The sequence below is a fragment of the Zootoca vivipara genome, chromosome 15, assembly GCF_965207765.1.
Source record: "Zootoca vivipara chromosome 15, rZooViv2.hap1.1, whole genome shotgun sequence".
In the NCBI taxonomy this organism is placed as follows: Eukaryota; Metazoa; Chordata; class Lepidosauria; order Squamata; family Lacertidae; genus Zootoca; species Zootoca vivipara.
In genome coordinates this window covers 9,281,564-9,297,992 of record NC_142598.1, presented here as the reverse complement: position 1 = coordinate 9,297,992, position 16,429 = coordinate 9,281,564, and the positions used below count along the sequence as shown (strand labels likewise).

At 45.1% G+C, this 16,429-nt stretch overlaps 1 long non-coding RNA gene across 3 annotated transcripts in view; it reads left to right on the top strand.

Moving 5' to 3' along the window:
- LOC148683367 (uncharacterized) overlaps positions 1-16,429 on the top strand; it is a 101,213-nt gene that overhangs the window by 14,073 nt on the left and 70,711 nt on the right. The window contains exons 2-3 of one of the 3 annotated variants that reach the window (XR_015947242.1): positions 11,251-11,438; positions 15,535-15,714. This is a non-coding gene — a long non-coding RNA (uncharacterized LOC148683367). Of the gene's footprint in view, positions 1-11,250; positions 11,477-15,534; positions 15,715-16,429 lie in introns of those variants that run through there. The other 2 variants (XR_015947243.1, XR_015947241.1) reach the window with 2 other exon arrangements.

Here is a 16,429-nt window from a genome sequence, read left to right as displayed (position 1 = left end):
AGAAATGTTGGAGGGTATGGGATCAAGGATTGGGTATTGCATAGGAAGAGTGACCATTTTTCAGAGAGGGGAAGGAGGGTACGCTTATAGGACAAGCCGGGTCTGCTGAACTTCCCCTCCTCTGTACAATTATTCATGGAGGAGCCTTGCCCTCTCTTTCACCTGTGGCTGCCAGGGAACAGGAAACCGCCAATGCGGAGAGAGGAAAGGAAGGCCTACTAATCTGAGAAAGAGGGTGCCTCTTGGCACTCGCAGAAGAGTCCAGGGGTATAAATGGCTGCCTGCTGGAGTAGAGGCACAGAAGTCATCTCTAAAGCACAACTCTATTTAGCAGGGGTGGGGAAGCTCTTGAGAAGGGATCCCCAAACTAAGGCCCGGGGGCCGGATGCGGCCCAATCGCCTTCTAAATCCGGCCCGCGGGCGGTCCGGGAATCAGCATGTTTTTACATGAGGAGTAGAATGTGTCCTTTTATTTAAAATTCATCTCTGGGTTATTTGTGGGGCCTGCCTGGTGTTTTTACATGAGTAGAATGTGTCCTTTTATTTAAAATGCATCTGGGTTATTTGTGGGGCATAGGAATTCATTAATATTTTTTTTCAAAATATAGTCCGGCCCCCCACAAGGTCTGAGGGACAGTGGACCGGCCCCTTGCTGAAAAAGTTTGCTGACCCCTGCTCTTGAGCCTCGAGAGCCACCTTGTCTAGTGAGCAAGCTTCTGGGGGGCCATATGCCAATGGTCACAGGCAAAACTGGGGAGGGCAAAGGACGTGGCTCTTACTTTTGTACCGTAGGCTGAATTCCAGCCGCGCGCGCGCACACACACACACACACACACTGGTTTCTACACACACACATCTCTCCATACTACATCCAGGCCAGCAAGGTGCTTTACTGTATTGGAGATCGAAGGCACATTCCAGCCAGGCAAAAGCCCTTGGGAAAGACACAAAGGCTGGCTTGTGCAGAGTGTGGACAAGAGGTAGGCCTGGGGGCATAGGCGCCAGGTCCCAGGGCCCCTGGGTGCCATGGCTCCCACAAAATGTTGAATGAGGGTGCAGGGCACCCATAAAGTGCAGTGAGACGGCATCATCACGCCCGCCCACCCCCACCCCCAGAGCGCTCAACACTATGTCACTGTGCCCTGCTACGTGCGCAAGTGAGGTCATCTCGCTGGGGGCTTGATGGCGTAGCGCACACACCACGAAGGGCGCGATGACATAGTATGCGTGCCTCGCAGCATGCATATGCACCCTGGAGACAGGCACCCACATGTGTGGGGTGCAAGCCGGAGTCACTGCCCAGGGGCTAGATGGAGGCGCCTGCTTGAAGCACGAGGTTCCCCCCCCCACATTATTCTCCACAGAATAATGAATAAAAGAGCTGTAAGGTTATTGCAGCCCCTTCCATTGTAGCCCAAAGATAAAGCAATCAGCTCACTAACCTTCCTGTATACTGAAGTAAAGTCTTACTTTCCTTAATCAACGAAGGAGCTCCATCGTGTCTGACAAGGAGTGGTTTTTCAGACTGCTTCATGTATAAAAAAATTTCTTCATGAAGACAACTGCTAGGAATAAAAAGTACTATATAACTACATCAGGTATGAAAATCATACAAGTATCTCTTGGGCTAGAATTACGCTGCCTCAGCTTTTTGCCCTCTGCAATTGCAGCAAAAGAGATACAAACTTAGTTTGTCTCAAAGGTGCTACTGGACATTTTATATATATATATTTATACATAGCAAAAGAGATATTCATGGCAGCATCACATATGCTGCTGCATATAAGCGAATGCATTTTTATTTACATTAAGTTTAGTTTTGTATAGGAAAAGGGCCATGTGAGACATACTTTTTAAATGTAAAGATTTAGGTTTTTAATACAGAGGAATAACACCCGTCAAGATCCCTAACCCACTCACAACTCCCTAAAACAACCCCTTCCCCACACTCAACAGTACCTGTTTATCAGCAGCCAGCAAAATGATGCTTTGTTAACAAAACCCCTCTCAAATTTGCTTTCTCTGCTTTCAAAATAGGAGCCTAATTCATGATTTGTGTAGGCGACCGCTTTCCAATTTGTCACAAAAGGTTGTCTAGACTCACCATTAGTTTCTCAAGTACAAATACGGGGTTGTGGTGGTGTCATGCCGTGGTTTTTTTGCTTTGCTTTTGTGTGTTCTCTGGACTCTAAACAGTGGCTAATCTTAACAATGGATAACAAAAACAAGCCCGCTTCATAAACTATGGTTTGAAAAAGAGCTTGATTCCAACAATACCTAGTTAAGATTAACCTTAGTTTGTCTGGGTTTAGATGGAATGAAAAGCTGTGGTTAATCTAAAATGGGAGTGAAACCTTCCAAAGTCTCTTTGCAGCTGCACCAGAAGAGAAGGGGGAGAGTACAAGCTCCCAAATAATGTCGAACTATGGCATAGTGCTACATCTGAAACGGCCAAACATGTGTAACTTGAGTACTATGGAAAAGTTGTCTTTACGCAGTTACTATCAACAGTACTCTGTGATCAACAATAATCAGAAGAGTACATTTTACCTGAATAGCCTCTTGAGCAAAGACTGGTGTTGCGAAACAATTATTCAGGAATATGAATCCGAGTCCTTCAGACTACAGTATCTCCAAATAGCCATATGTCAGTATTTATCAATATTTTAAAAGAAGGGGTTTGAAAGTCCACCTGCTTGAGTTCCCCAACTTTATACTATAAACTGCCCTGTGATCCTCAGATGAAGGGTGTATATAAATTAATTTTAATTAATAAAAATAACTCGTATCAATGCCCCTTTTAAGGTCCCTACTAAGTATTCCTAATGTGAACTCACCCATGACTTTAAAGTTTTTTTATACAGTAGGTATTTTGTCCCTTTGAAGAGTCCACAGATACAACCAAGACATTTTTATTCAAAATGGATTCCCTAAGGATTCATCATCATCTTATCATCACAGATCTTAAGTGGAAAAATAATAGTAGTAGTTATTTCACAGTAGAGGCTACACCCTCGGAAAAGTTCTGCCCCAATGCTAGAAACATGTCTCACAATTGTAGATAATTTCCAATATCTTATTTTTATATGAAGTTTCCTGAAGGAAAATTAAATTAGCCTTTAGTTTTCCCATAGTTTAGCCATTGTTCCCCCCCCCTCAAATTATGGTGGTTTTTATCACTGTTATTATCTTTCTAAATATCTGTATATATAAAAACAAGAGACAAGTTTCCTTGTAAACATATTCAACTACTATATATTATTCCTTTACAATAGAAAATGAGGCTTGGAGCTGCTTTAGCTTTACATATATATATAAAGATGCTTATCTTCTGTCATTTGGTTCTTTTAAAAGAAAGAACAGGTTTTGTGAAATTATTTTAAATACACTAAGCTAATTGGAATGTCGCCGTAATTAAAAGGCAGTCACCCAATCAAAAATTATGCTCTGTAGAAAAATTTAGGCTATCAATTCAAAAGCTACACAATTGTTGAATTAAAAATATCAACATTTACAATGTACCATATAGAGTAGAAAATTAATGAGGAATATAAAATTACATGTGTTAAACCAATCAGTGGTATACTATTTATTTTTTTTAATGAGTAAATTAGAAGAAGAACATTAGAAGACTACTGGCAATTCACATGCGAGCAAAAATGGAAAGCAATATTTGAATCTAAATATACCCTTTTGACATTTTCGAGAAAAAATGCTGATATTCTTGCTTCTGCAATAATCATATCCATTCTTTGGGGAACAGCTGTCTACAGAGTTACGGGGTGCAGATTATTATAGCCAGTGCTTTTTTCGGGGGGGGGACGCATACCCCTAAACATTTTGTGAATCTAAGTTGGGTCTCATTGAGGGGCAGTATTTCAATATGAGTAGGGAAACGAGAGTACCCCTAAACATTTTTTTAAAGGAAAAAAGCATTGATTATAGCACCTTGAAGCTGCTTCTGCTACCAGGGAAGGTCTGAGGAGCTAAAATCTTGCCTGCAATGTCTCCCCTCCTTTTCTTGGGTCCTTCATGACTCTCCCCCTGGTCTAAGCTTCAGGGGCAAATAGCTGTTTCGAGGGTGTGTGTGTGTGTGTGTGTGTGTGTGTGTGTGTGTGTGCAGGTTGCGAGGGAGGTGATTTTCAGCAGGAAAATGGCACAGGAGCAATGTTTTTTAATTAACCCGGACGCTGCATGGTCCTAGTCCTCATCAGGTGCACCCGCATATTTTTCATCTAAATAGGAGAGAACCTCTATCGCAGTAGCCAAAGATATGTTGGCCCCAAGACGATGTCTACATGCAAACATAGGTGACCAAACTCTTGTGGTCTTCAGCACTCCCACCCTCCATTCAAGGAAAACCACATTAGGAGGGGATGCTTAACCCTTTCCCACCTGCTGCTTCTCCATTTCACATTGCCCTCTCCCAAAGCAGCTTTATCAGCGCGGTGGGGGCGGGCAGGGAAGGGGAGATGTGGCTGTTCAGTTACACACATTTGCGTGCAATACTTTAGTCATTACTTAGCAGGCTAGCAAGAGCTGTGCTAGAACTGAGATCGTACAGCTGAGCCTTAATGCCTGTATTTATCCGTAGTTACCTACAGAAGCCTCTTCCTTGTCTCTCCTCCGTTCCTCTCTTTGTCTCCCCGGTGGCAAAAGTTAGATTGTAAGCTTGTCGGAGCAGAGATCTTCCCCTTTGCTTGTTTGTTAGTAGTCAATAATATTAGGTTCTGTGGGGCACAACGCTGGTGTGAAATAAAGCAGGCCCATTGCTAGATGCTTAAAGGACTCAGGAGCAAGGGCCCATGGCACTAATCTGCCTACACCTGAGCAAATTAAAATCGTGGGGGACTGGGGTATCCTTGGCACTCTGTTTGACAGTGTGTCCCAGCCTTCCTGTATATAATGCTTTAAAAAATATTATTAAAAGGAGGGTGGGGAACAGGGTGAACAGGGCTGTAGGTGAAAGCAGACTGCTCTGTGCGTAAAGCAATTTGTTAGGAATTGTAGAAAGCTTAATGTGACATTGCCTTCACGATACGGAAAAGATGTTTCATATATAGCCAGAAGGCACTGATGAATGGTGAGGTCATGGTGAGGTCTGTTCCGAAATAAGAGATTTGAGAGCCTCTCTCTGAGTTTTTTTTGGGGGGGGGCGAGAAAGAGGGATGCCCCAACCACCGCTAAACCACGCTGCTATTCACAAATGTTCTTGTTTAAAAATAGGAAGTACAGTGACTGTCTCCAGCTTGTCTCTTCGCTGTTTTTATGTCCTTTAACTCCCAGTTTTCTTTACTTCTTTTCTTGAGCAGTTATTTTTAAAAATGGGAAGCACATAGCCAAGAAGGAGGTTTAAAAATAAAAACGTAAAAGGCTCCTGAAATGACAGGAGGGCAGGTTAGAGAGTGGGAGGGAGTGCTGCTGCTTTTTGTACAGAAAATAATCGCCCGCATCATCTCACAATCGAGATGCGCAGCAGGGAGGCAGATAGCCACCTAGGATGTTAACTGTACCATTTCTTTATTTTATTTTTTATTTAAAGGAAATATGCTGCGACATTGAGTCGTGTAATGACGGCAACATGGCTATGAACAGCAATCACCGGAGCTCACCAGATCAAAGTGCTCATATCCCAAAACGCACAGCCTATCTAGTTAAAAAAAAGTGACATCCCCATAGTAGAAACAGGAAGAGAAGTATCAAACTGGCCAACATGGCACTTTTACTGGAAACATGCTGGCTGACGCTTTAAAAAGGAACTTCTTTATTTATTCCCCCCACCCCACCCTCAAAGAGATGAATATAGGAAGAATCCAGTGATTTTAACATAAACAGTGCGGTCTTCAACAAGTAGGACCGCTGAATAGCAATAACATGGTAAGAAAAAGTGGAAGGAAACTGGAGGGGGCCCCTCTCTGGCTCCCACAATTGTGGTCAGATTATTAGTTAATAATAATAATAATAATAATAATAATAATAATAATAATAATAATAACTTATTTATTTATTTATTTATATCCTGCCCATCTGGCTGGGTTTCCCCAGCCACTCTGGGCGGCTTACAACAGAAAAATGAAATAAAATAATCTATTAAACCTTAAAAGCCTCCCTAAACAGGGCTGCCTTCAGATGTCTTCTAAAAATCTGGTAGCTGTTTTTTTCTTTGACATCTGATGGGAGGGTGTTCCACAGGGCGGGTGCCACTACCGAGAAGGCCCTCTGCCTGGTTCCCTGCAACTTGGCTTCTCGCAACGAGGGAACCGCCAGAAGGCCCTCGGCACTGGACCTCAGTGTCCGGGCAGAACGATGGGGGTGGAGACGCTCCTTCAGGACTACAGGTATAGTTGACAGGGCTGGCCTACTTTGTTGCCTTAGGTGAAAGACAAGGTTGTGCCTCCACACTCATATTCCACATACGGCTCCACAGAAGCCAACTGGACTGGGAGCTGAAATGTACTTGGATGCTGACAAGAGAACAGGTAACAGGTTATCTTAGGAGGTGCAGGAGAGGTTGCGTGGCACAACACAGCTCTGTTCTCCAGCATCTCCCTGCCACCTGAAGTAATTGCCTAATGGTAGGGCTGGCCCTGTTTGGGGTGAATGTTATATGAGTGGAACAAAGAGCTACCCACCCACAATGCAAGTATTGTTAATGAGTCTCCAGCAGCACGCATCAGGGTCAGCCTGCAATGTATTGTTGCCTAAGATGGAGCAGCAAATGGCAGTATCTCATTCCCCAGGAAAGGTGCATAATACCCAGGAGGTTGCTCAAGTTTCACTCACTTTCTCTTTCCGTCTCTCTTTCGTCCTGGTGTGCTGTGTAGAGTGTTACGTTTTAGTTAAGTTGTAAGTTTGTTAAGTCTGCTGCAACTGGATTTCTTATGGACAGTGCCAATCCTGAACGTATTGGATTTGTGACTATTATTCTCATTTGCCTTCAGTAGCAGTAAAGCTCTGCTGGATGAAATACAATTGCCTCTGGTCTCTTTTTGGGAATCCTGCAACGTGTTTAAGTTTTTACTCTGCTAACTATACATTGGAATCTACTCTGGATCAATACTGAGTAGACTTTCAGTGACAGTTTTGGTACCCAGGGGAGCAAACCCCACAGGTGCCTTTCTCTGGCAATAATAATAATAATAATAATAATAATAATAATAATAATAATAATAGAAATAGAAATAATATAGATCTTTTGCTCTTTCATGACACCCCATGAGACAAAGTTACGACTGGGTGGCAGTGAGTAGCAGTCATCACTGAGGTGGGAGCTAAGAGCCAAGGACCAGCCCGTAGTCAAGTCTGAAGAAGAAGCCAGAGCCAGGAGACTGAGTCAAGGAGCAAGCCGGACGTTAGGGCCAAAGAATGCCAGAGTGCACTGAAGCTCGGGAAGACCTTGTTCCTTAAGCAAGGCTCAGCTGGAACAGGAAGCAGGGCCGGTGCTAGGGGTTTTTTGCGCCCTAGGCGAGATCACCTTCTGGCGCCCCCACCCCATTTCCCAGAGTTGTTGACCTTTTTTAGAAAAAATAAAAGTGGAATAAAAAAATAAAAAAAGAAAAATAGAAAACAGAAATAAAAAATAGAAAATAGAAATAAAAAATAGAAAAAATGAAAAGTAGAAAAAATAAATAAAATAAAATAAAATAAAAAACAGCTCGCGGGGACCGCGAGCCTGGGGCCACCTCGCTGCGCCTGTCAGCTGTTGAGCAGCTTCAGGCCACTCTCCGGAGGCACGCACACCTTGGGATAGCGGCCTGAAGCTGCTCAACAGCTGACAGGCGCAGTGGAGGCGGCCCCAGGCAGCACCGGGGGGCGGCGGGCAGGCTGGCCAGTGCCCCCTCCCTTTGGGCGCCCTAGGCAGCTGCCTCGTTCGCCTTAATGGATGCGCCGGCCCTGACAGGAAGCCCTTTGTGCTCTTTCCTACACAGAAGGATCCAAAGATCTCACTCTGTGTGGGCAGAGTTAGTCCAGGGCCTGAAGGTGTTTTACTGTGAAGCTGCCACTCATAAGTTGCATGGCGCACCTCACGAGGAGCTCCGCACCGATCTGTCAGTTTCTGGCAGGGGACTGCATAACCTCAGGTAGAGCCAGCCTTGCTGCTCTTGTAGCTTTTGCTCAGTAGGGTGAAGTTTTCCCTCTAGGGCATGGGATACTAGGGAAACTCTATGAGGCAAGGCAAAGATAATTAAAAACCTTATTCATGTGGAAGGTGCACTTTCTTCAGGGAATATTATTGGTACCACTCAATGAGAAGCTGGGAAGGATGGTATTTAGTCTGAATGCAATATGCGATGTTGTACATCCCTGAGGGTGCAGACAAAGTGAGAGGGGGTGAATATTAATTTTAATTATATTTACTTCCCTGAAGAGGCTGAACCCCCGTGGCTTCCATCTATCAAGGTCCATTTATATTCGTGAAACAACTGAGTCAGCATGTGAATCATGGGAGTTGTGGGAGTAGGGGGGGGCTCTTTAATGAAAGCCACCCCAATTGCTCTGTTCTAGCCAGACCCAGTAAACAATGGTAGGTAAAGGGGCCATTATAAAGTTATGGGGAATGAGAATCCCTTTGCCCCCCTGCAGGCATTATAGTGAATCAAGGTTCATTTTGACCAAGTGGAAGTAGTCCTTAGGAACTTTAATATCAAAGTAATTCTAAAAATGAATATCCCAGAAGAGAACTAAGACAGAACAAATAATAATAATGCTTAATAATAATTTATTTGTAGATGCCTGGATATGATCACATGACAGATAGCATACACATATTTTAAAATAAATGAATAACGTTGTTTTTATTCAATTAACTGTCCCCACGAGTGGAAGCCCATGCAAAGCTAACCTTGTTGGCATCACACCATTCTTGAAGATGTTCCTGTTTACACAAGGATCCCCCTGATCTCTTGGCTTCAACTTACTAAAATGCTTTAATTTGCTATTTTAAATCTTTAAACAAAATTTTAATGGGCTAGTTTTATAGTACATTTTATTTGTGAATGTTAAATTTAATGTTTTGATGAAATTGGTTTATTGTGTACACAGAAACCATATTGACAATTAAGTGGTATGTAAATAAACATACATACATACATACATATATAATTTTATTTGTATGCTGCCTTTCCACCGTTCAAAACATGCTCAAGGCGGCTTACAACGTCCAAAAAAGCATAACTGCAAGTTTCAAAAGTAGTCGTAAGCAATAAATAAAACATAAAAAATACACAAGCAAATGGAACAATTTCTGCATAAATCACAAGATCAAAAATATACAAAAAGACAACAGCAACACCCCCCCCAAAAAAACCCTAAAACAATACCCCACCCCAAGTGTCTGTTCAACAGCCTCAGCTTTTGTAGCTGGAGTCAGTCTGGGCCCCGCACTCCCAAGCCAGGTGGAAAAGGCTGCAAGGCAGGGAGCAGGTCTTCCAAGGCTCAAAGCCAGGGGCGTCTTGCCCATAGAGGCAAGTGGCGCGGGGCACCAGGGCGCCAAGTTCGCGCTGAGTTCTGGAGGGCGCCTGGGAAGAGGCGGTGGCTGGACGTGGCGCCTCCCGGCATCAGCTCACTGTCCTCGTCCACCGCACCGAAGCAGCGCCGCGCCCAGAGCCTCCACCTGTCGTGGCCACCGCGGCACAGGTGCCAGGGAAGAGGCGGAGGCTGGGCACGTGCTGAAGCAGCTCTGCGCCTCTTCCCCGCTGCAGGAGCTGCCCTCCAGCTGCTGCCCACCTCCTCCAGCCCCTCAAAGCTGCCGGCAGTGCTGTAAAAAGGTCAGCAACTCTGGGAAAGGGAGGGGGGAGCGCTGGAGGGATCTTTGAACCACAGTGCCGGATAGGCTTAAGACAGCCCTGCTCACAGCCAATATATACATTAATAATGTTATTATTAAATAATAACAACAACAACAACAGATGCAGCAATAATAATGGACCATTTTTAGTGGTATTAACCTTTAAAGTATTTGGAGTTTCCTTTTCACAGAACATCTTTCTACTTTATTTGGCAGTTCGGTTCATTTTTGAGGTTGATTAGTCAAAGATTTCTCAGTTCATTATTCATGACTCTGCAGTTTGTAATGTGTGACTTAGCAATGTGTTATTTTGAAACTTCCACACAGCTACGCATGCTATAAAGGCTGACAGCTTTTCAATTTAGATGTCAGAGTAACAGGTTAAAACGGCGAAGTCACAGATTACAAAGTGCAAAGCTATAAAAGAACAAAGAGAAATATAACAAAACCCCTCTGTGTTATTCTAATGGGATCTTCGCAATCGTGGCGGGAACAACTCATATTCACGTATTGCAGGGTTGTGGTATTTGTAGAATGCAGATTTATATTTCTCTTCCTGTTCTAATTGATACAAAATTTTAAAAAATCCTTCCAGTAGCACCTTAGAGACCAACTAAGTTTGTCAATGGTATGAGCTGTCGTGTGCATGCACACTCCAGAAGTTGTTAATCTTTTTTTTTGTGGGAGGGGGGATGTGCAGAGTTGTTTAGATGACCGCCACTGCCAATCTCACACATCGATGAAGCCACCAATCGCTTGCCTGCTTGCCGCCAGCCGCCGCCGATCGCCCAACCAATTGCCGCAGCAGCCAATCGCCAGCAGGCCTTGCCGCAGCCACCAATCACCCGCCAAATCGCCGCTGACAATCTCCTGCTTGCGGCTGCCACCAATTGCCCGCCCCCCTTGCACTATCCGTGTATAAGACAACCCCCAATTTTTAACATTTTTAAATAATAAAAACCCCTCGTCTTATACACAGAAAAATACAGTATTAAATAGCAGGGGATAAAACTTGCAGTTCCCTGTGGAACTGCATAGCCTAATTGCAAGGAGGTAACTCCACACCCAGGTGACCCAGGTGGCGCTGTGGGTTAAACCACTGAGCCTAGGGCTTGCTGATCAGAAGGTCGGCGGTTCGAATCCCTGTGACGGGGTGAGCTCCTGTTGCTCGGTCCCAGCTCCTGCCAACCTAGCAGTTCGAAAGCCCGTCAAAATGCAAGTAAATAAATAGGAACCACTACAGCGGGAAGGTAAACGGCGTTTCCATGTGCTGCTCTGGTTTGCCAGAAGCGGCTTTGTCATGCTGGCCACATGACCTGGAAGCTATACGCCGGCTCCCTCGGCCGATAATGCGAGATGAGCGCGCAACCCCAGAGTCGGTCACGACTGGACCTAATGGTCAGGGGTCCCTTTACCTTTACCTTTAACTCCACACCACCTTCTAAAATTGGCCTTCTTTGCAGGAGCCGGACGACTGCAACACTGTGGCTCCAGAACCCGACCCAGAGAGACTATCCAGAAGGGTGCCGTGTGCTGAGAAGCGCAAGAGAACCAACAGAAGCACGCTCTCTGTGACTCGCTCTTGGAAGAGGTCACCCATCAGAGCAACAAAGGAACTTTCCATTCCAAAGCCAGACCCATATAAATGGCGGTTAGCTGGATTTAATAATAAACAATCTCTCGAATGTATTTTTGTAACATCAAGTGTTCTTTGATTGGGAGAGATTTATATTTTTGAAAATTGGAACTTGTTGCTCCAAGGACACAAAAGTATGTGGGGGGGAGGGTAACACTCAAGCAAAGCGAAGAGGGGCGACGATGGATCGCGCTCACCCCTTTGTACGGAAAGTTTCTCTTTCTCTTTTTTAAAAAATGGGTCTGTACTGAAGCTAAGGGCAAGGGGGGGAAAACCACCTCTCTTCTACAGGCCATGCCTGAGCTGTGCAGCACTATGGCTTTATTTTGCACTTTAAAAAACACACACCAAAGCAGCCCCTATTTGGCCTGGCTGGCTCACAAAGCCCAGTGTTACAGGAAGAGCGCTTGCGCCCGCTTGCTGTAATCAGAGAGGTAATTCTGTTTTTCCTGGCAGAGGCCTCTGCCGAGACTGCTGTGTGCGATGTATGGAACAGATTCTTTTTTTCGGCGCCCTGCCAAAGTGACCATCTGCTTCCAGTTCTAACCCCCCTTGCTCCCCCCCCAATCTGTGGCTGTTCACTGAAGTGTGTGTGTGTGTGTGTGTGTGTGTGTGTGTGTGTGTGTGTGTGTGTGTACACACATACACGCGCGCGTAAAGGCCTGCTTCATTCCTGCACCCACCCCCAGGTCGTTCATCAAGACCCGGCCAGAAAGAGGCAGGATGTCAAGGGGGATGCCTGACCTGCGTTGATCCGAAAACGTGGCAGAGATAAGAATCTGCCCCTTTTCTTTCCTCAAAAAAATAAAAAATCTGCTGGTCTGCAATGAGCCTTTGCGTTGCTTCCAGCTGAGGCTTCTAAACCTCTGTAAATAGAGAAGGCCACATCCAGTCCTTCTGGCTATGCGAAACGAGAATCTCGCCTTGCAGCAGCACTGCGGATGCCACCACCATTGGCGGCCACCACCCCAAACTGCTGCCGTAACAAATACCGCACACACACACACGCCCAAACTCTCTTCACATAGCTTCTCTTCTCTTATGGGACCATGGGAGTCCCATGGGACCAGGGATCCAGGAAGAAGATGAGTCTCCTTTCCATAACATTCCAAATCAAGGGCATCGCTAGCTTGAATGACAGTAAAGACAGCTGTACGAGAGCCAGGCAGTTCTGACCCACGGAGCTTTTTTTTTTTCCTTTTCAGAGCAAACCCCATGGAAAGAAATAAGAGCGCATTCTTGCGCAGCCCCTCTTCATTTTAGTGGGGCTGGCACAGCAGATTGTGAGCCCAGATTCATTAATAGGAGAGGAGAAATTTGAGGTTTCTGCCTCTTGCACCAAAAAGGTCTTTGGCCAGCTCTGCTCCAGTTTGCTATGTTGTTGTTGTTGTTGTTGTTGTTGTTGTTGTTGGGGTCAAGCTACTGCTGCCCCTTCTATTATTCCCATACATGCAAACAATTTTATCTTTTATTTTTTTCCTGCACTACACTGAACCAGACAGCGATCTTTTATTTCCACATTCCTCGTGTAAATGGTCATCTGCCAAACGAGAAGAGAATTACAGATGCCATTGCTTTGCAGAAATGCTGAGTACTACTAGTTGCACTCTGGCATGGATAGTGCCCATGTGGTGAAGAAAATGTGCCCCCTTCTGTGGCTCAGTGGTGCAAAACACCCTTCACTTTTGCCCAAGCTTGAGCTCTTCCCATAGCAACAACTTTTATCTGATGTACATATTCACTCTCAAAATCACTAGGGCCTTTTCATTTTCATAATAGTGGCAGTAACAGGTAAAACAATCAGCACACTCATTTATTAGTGCTTCATTAGCAGAAATTGTGTCCAGCTACAAGGGCAGTTAATGACTGAACAATCGTGATGGGCCATATGTTTGGCATGAGATTTATTATTAAGTGCTTCCAACAGGGACAGATTCTCATCGCAGAATGGTGTAAGCCATTGGTGTAAAGACTGCAGCATGGAACCCATTTCTTTTCTGGTTAATATATATGGAATCTCGAAAGAATGACACTGCTATGAGCAAAGATGAGGAGTGTGAGAGCAGGCAGAGCAGTCTGAAAAGCTATGGCAGGCAGAGTATCCATTTTCCTTGCTAGCCCACTGGCCCCTGTTCCCTCAGGCCTTAGAAGTTCTGGAGCAGCACCCGGTTTTATCAGAAGGTGACCTATTTAACCTGATTTACTTAATTCTGATTTGTTTATGGAGCGGTTATACAAGAATGAACATTCACCGAGGAGTCATCGTCCACTCCATCCTTTTCAATGCATTTCCCAGTCACTTCCCTAACTGCAAAATGTTAGGATTTGTTAAAATGGATTTTTTTTAAAAAAAAAATTGCACCAGGGCAGCTTTCACCAATCTGATGCGCTTCTGGTGAATTGGACTACAGCTCCCATTGGTCCTAGCCAACCTATGCAAAAGCATAGTGTCCAGGTCACAAGAAGTAATCGTTTCACGCTGTTCTGTGCTGTCTGGGCTGCATCTGTAGTACTGTGTCCATTTAACGTTGAATTCCTTCCCCCTGTATCAAGCAGAGGGTCAGACTAGAGACGGTTGTCAAGAACCCTTCCAAGTCTATGAATCTAGAAACAAAATGATCAGTGAAAACGTCGCTTAGGGGTTATCAGAGCTTCCAGCCAGCGAGTGACTTGTTAGAGCTTATCCACATTTCTTCATGTCCTGCTACTTTAATCCAGGGAAAACCACACTTAATTGGGGGGGGGGGGGAAACGGCAGTTTGGGTTTTTCTCTGGATTGATGCATACCTGCCAAGTTGCTGTCAGAGAAATAAGGGACCGGGCCGAAAATAGCAGACCGGAAGTCACGCTGCAGCCATTTTGGAACTGGGCAGAGCAGCATCAAAAGTCGCTTCTGAGCATGCTCCGCCCAGTTCCAAAATGGCCGGCGTGCCAGAATAAACCGGGGGGGGGAACAAAAAAACCCATTTTTTCAGCTAGGAACAGCTGGAAAAACGGGGATTTCCCGGGGAAAACGGGAGACTTGGCAGCTATGGGATTGATGTTTGCTCCGATTTAGCACTGAGGAGCAGGGCAAGGGGAAAACTGCTTCAACCTGTGCTTTCTAGGCACAGGACAAGCAGAAATGTGGACGAGCCCTTAGTCAACGGAGATGGGCAAAATCTCCTTCCCCCCATTCCACCTTCTTCCCATTTCTGCCTGTTCTCCAGGGCTCTTTTGCATCTTCAGACAATGAATGAAGGTGCCCACAAAGGTGCCTCCAGAATTGCTTAGCTCTGAAGCAGTGGGAGGTCTCGCAAAGCCAATATCAATGTCGTCTTCCTATGGTGGAGAAAGAACTATAACCACTTATAGATATCTGATCTGCATGGGTTTTTGAAGGGCTGTGGAGTATGAGATGCTTCCTAGGACCTACAGAGATGTTACCTTTAAAACAATGGACTTACTTGTGGCTCAAGATTATGGCCTGCTTAGTGAATCCTAGTGTTAATATAATGGGTTCTTCTATGACTTAAGAGATCACTGGCAAACGCTATGCTCTGTTGCATTAATGAAAAGAGAAAAGTGTTGGGTTTGCTCCAGTACAACGTTATTAATTTTCTCTGTGTAAATTTATACATCCAGATGCAGATCCTTGATTCTTTCCAAAGTCTACATCAGCAGCACACCATCCAGAGTTTCCAGGAATTGAACCACTGGTTCGGAAGACACACGGGGATATTTGTAGATCAGAATTCTCACTTTTGTGGTTGGCCCTCCAACACAAATAACCCCGGGTGGCCTCGTTTGAGTTGTGTGTGTGTGTGTGTGTGTGTGTGTGAGAGAGAGAGAGAGAGAGAGAGAGAGAGAGAGAGAGAGAGAGAGAGAGAGAATATCGATGCAAAACATGGATGCAAAGAATGCTCTCTACTGCTGAATTTTGGGTATGTACAGTACATACACATTAGTGGCTTAAAATGCAAGGAGGTCATTTCCACTTGCTGTATTTCAAGTTGCTTTCCTCCCGTTGCTGTACACACCAGAGGGAAGAAGGGTGTGTCTTCACCTGATGTGAATTACCTGATTTGTTTCCTTCATGCTTGTAACACTTCCCCTCCCAACTCCTATTTAGGGAAGCTGTCTTCACTGCCTATACTCACCAGGCCTATCTTCTGCCCTTCAAACCAGCTTCAGATTCAGCTACTGTCCATGTGTCCATCATGGCTACAATCCAGCCCAGAGTTTATTTCACTGGGACTCAGAATGACATGCTGGATTGTGGCCTACAGCCTTGCCCTGAATCGGTACTGGGGTGAGTACTGATTTATAAGCCAGTCTCTTCCAGAACAGGTCAGGGACTGGGAGGCTGGTCTTGACTTACCCACCCATGTCTTGTGATTCTCTTCAGCATAGCAGGATGTGCCATTTAATCCCCAGAAACTGAATTGTTAGTGGATACGATAGGCACCTTAATCGATGGTAAAGGTAAAAGGACCCCTGACCATTAGGTCCAGTCGTGACCGACTCTGGGGTTGCGCGCTCATCTCGCATTATTGGCCGAGGGAGCCGGCGTATAGCTTCCAGGTCATGTGGCCAGCATGACAAAGCCGCTTCTGGCAAACCAGAGCAGCACATGGAAACGCTGTTTACCTTCCCGCTGTAGCGGTTCCTATTTATCTACTTGCATTTTTGATGTGCTTTCGAACTGCTAGGTTGGCAGGAGCTGGGACCAAGCAACGGGAGCTCACCACGTCGCGGGGATACGAACCGCTGACCTTCTGATCAGCAAGCCCTAGGCTCAGTGGTTTAACCACAGCGCCACCTGGGTCCCTTAATCGATGGCAAAGAATCTTTAAAATAACAAAATAGGAATTTGACTATTGCCTCCACAAAATACCCGATTTACTGGTTTGTTTTTCCGCCCCACATTGCTGCTCTGCCAATAACAGAGCAAAAGGAAACATGAATTGATGTTTAGCCCTGACTGATCCATCAAAGGTGGAATTGCAATTTTCCCTTTTAACTTT